Source organism: Vigna radiata, unplaced genomic scaffold (genome assembly GCF_000741045.1).
Source record: "Vigna radiata var. radiata cultivar VC1973A unplaced genomic scaffold, Vradiata_ver6 scaffold_23, whole genome shotgun sequence".
Taxonomy (NCBI): Eukaryota; Viridiplantae; Streptophyta; class Magnoliopsida; order Fabales; family Fabaceae; genus Vigna; species Vigna radiata.
This window is the reverse complement of record NW_014541837.1, coordinates 1,628,498-1,631,853: the sequence shown is the minus strand read 5'-3', so window position 1 is coordinate 1,631,853 and position 3,356 is coordinate 1,628,498. Positions and strand designations below refer to the sequence as shown.

General features: G+C 35.9%; 1 pseudogene; it reads right to left on the bottom strand.

The window, feature by feature from the left end:
- Window positions 1–3,356, bottom strand: part of LOC106778518 — an 18,086-nt pseudogene that overhangs the window by 1,244 nt on the left and 13,486 nt on the right.

Below are 3,356 nucleotides of genomic sequence, written 5' to 3'. Positions count from 1 at the left end.
TTCACTCCTATACATATGACTTAAGCAACGTTGCTTCCAAGTCTGCTTCAAAAAGGCCTTGTCTCTAATTGTTACATGAAGCCTTTAGACCCTCAATACTTCAAGACTCACGATACGAAAGGTATTCACCATGAAGGGGCTATCGATCATTACACCAAAAGTGTCTGTTGTCAATTGCAAAGACAAGTTTTGATCGATTCAGAATTATTCAAGTGTAAAGAAAGTCAACCCTACACTAAGGCAAGGCTTGAGAATGTCTCTACAGATGCTATGAAACAATGATGCGGGCTNTAGAAACACATAAGAAAACATAAGTCATCATACGAGTGAATTTGATGTTGTGAAGTATCTTGCCAAGAGATCTGTGTTCATTGATATCGCGCCGTCATCTATGACTTTAAATGCGAACTTTCTCTACAGGGTTTCTCCAAGTGGTGCTGGAAACCGAGTTCTGAAAAGATATTGTGAAAAAAAATTGAAAAAATGATGGCGATCTTGAGTCATTTGTCATTCTTGCAAATCTTCAAACTCTTGTTTTTGGAAAATAAAAAATGATGAAAAATGGCAATAAAAAACAAAAGTTGTAGTGTCAGATTTTTTCGAGGTCAAATGTTAAATCAAAGATAACAATTTTGACGTTTCTCACAAGACGTTTGTGCACATGCTGCTTGAAAACCTTCGCCCTTCACTTTTCCAAAATAAAGGATCTCCCCTCAACAAACATCGTCGCTGCCCTCAATAACAAAGTAAACATTTTCACTGGGGCAGATCGACTTGGCCAAAATTTTTCTCGCTTGCGCTAGTAGGGTGATCCCCGAATCCATTGAGACAAAGTAAAAAAATATAAGGCAAAAAACAAAAAAAAAAAGAAGGCAAAAAGAAAAGAAAAAGAAACTTTCAAAAAGAGAATAAGTCCATTAGATTGAAAACCCGAAAGGGCAGTCTAGAAAAGGAAAAGTAAAAAAAAAAAACGACTAATGTTGAGGTCATCTAGTCGCAAAATTAATCTTTTGAAAATAAAACAATCAGAGTTCAAAATGATGTGTGGCCTTCTTGTCTTTACCTAAAAACAAAAAATATATCCATTGTCACCCCGTTTAAGCCAAAAATAATTTCTTTTTCAAAATTGTCCCCGAGCAAAGGTTGTCATCAGGTAGGAGTCAACTCATGATGCAAATGATGAGCACTCAAGAATGAAATAAAGAGCTTTTCATCAATCTATACCACAATAAAAAAAAAACTACAAAAAGAACAAAAGGAAATCACAAAGTGATGTTGAAAAAGAAGAAGTGAAAATCAAAGTTCAAGAAGACGAAGTGCTCAAAGATCCAATAGTTGATACAATGCCTACATGATAACCCTTGTTTTAAAAAAAAATAACCGACAAATATTCATTTGGGCCTTAATATCCTTTCTTTCATTACCTTGTAGCCCTTAGCCACGTTACAAGCCTAATAAAGCCCACACAGATTGAACAATGATTGTTCAAATTTTCATAAAGCTTAATTTCGCGATAAGGTGAATTAACATTCAATATGTCGTAAAAAAAAAAAAGGGTTTGAAAATGAAAAAAGAAGAAAAAGTGATGTCTAGGGAAGAGGGGATCACCCTGTCATCTAACCAGAAGCATGCAAAAGAAAAATCAAACTAATTTGGGACCATCCTTTTAGCCGATCCTTTTCATGTCCAATACCTCTTCCAAATGGAACCCCTTGCCAAAGAAAAAAAAAACTGGGACAACTTTGAGAGCCTCACTCGAGTTTTTCATCAACCCATACCACAATAAACAAAAAAAAAAAGAAAAGCAAACAAAAATTGGGCGGTTTTGTGAGTCGCACACAAGTTTTTCATCAATCCATAACCTCAAGACTGGGGGCAGCTTTGCAAATCTCATTTGAAATTTTCTCACCCTAACTTTCATGGATCCAAACCCCAGCTCATTTTCCATAACATCAAGCTAGGGCACCCTTTGTGTATCTCGTGTTCACCCTGACATTCTCATATCACATCTCCTTTGAGGATTATATGAGGAATGACTTGTCCATACAGTTATCCCATTCTCCTCTAAACCCTTCTAAACATCTTTAATCTCTCCACTTGCCAACAAATTCAAGCATGTGCGCACTGATGCCTTGGAAGAAAAGTCAAAATGTAATAATCTTAACATTAGACCTCGGAAGGATGACATTCCTTAGTTTTCACAAAACATTGAAAATAAAGACCAGTTTGAGGATTGCAAGCAAGATGGTTGACTCAAGAAAAAAGAAATGCAAAACAAAGCAAATGTTTTCATCAATCAATCAGAAAGGAAATTTTTCGGATCGAATCCCTCTTCATTCACATGAATGGTTGTCGTGTTTCTTCAAAAATACAAAAAATATACAATTTTATTTTTCCTTTTAAGTCATATTGATTCTTGTTGATCATGTTTCTCTCATATTGGGGTTTTGACACATTGTGATCTTGCATAAAGATTTTGACACTTTGTCATGAAGGGTTTTAACTCGTTGCTTTTCAAAAATCGCTTTTTTGTCGAAAATTAAAAAAAAAGCATTTCAAAAAGCTAAGAATTTCAAAATTTCAAAATTTCAAAAAACAAATTAAAAAAAAAACCAGTTTCATCTGGCAATTTCAAAAAACAAAAGACCAGTTTCATCTGGCAATATCAAAAATTCAAAAGCCCAATTTCATCTGGCAATTTCAAAAAAAAAAAAGACCAATTTCATCTGGCAATCTCAAAATTTCAAAAGCCCAGTTTCACCTGGCAATCTCAAAATTTCAAAAGCTCAGTTTCATCTGGCCATCTCAAAATTTCAAAAGCCCAGTTTCACTTGGCCATCTCAAAATTTCAAAAGCCCAGTTTCATCTGGCCATCTCAAGATTTCAAAAGCCCAGCTTCATCTGGCCATCTCAAAATTGCAAAAGCCCAGTTTCATCTAGCAATTTCAAAATTTCAAAAGTTCAGTTTCATCTGGCAATTTCAAAATCACATAAGCCCAGCTCGCCTGGCACTCTAAGTTCAAGTTTTTCTTTTTGTTTCAGCCCTCTGTAAGATAATGGTCGAACCCGGCAATCATATCATATCATTCATCCATAGGGTTTGTACACCCTCCATGAGGTTAGTACACCTCATATTATTCATTTGTAGGGCTTGTACACCCTCCACGAGGTTTGTACACCTCATATCATTCATCCATAGGGTTTGTACACCCTCCACGAGGTTCGTACACCTTAAATCATTCATCCATAGGGTTTGTACACCCTCCACGAGGTTTGTACACCTCACAACATTCATTCGTAGGGTTGGTACACCCTCCACGAGGTTAGTACACCTCATATCATTCATCCATAGGGTT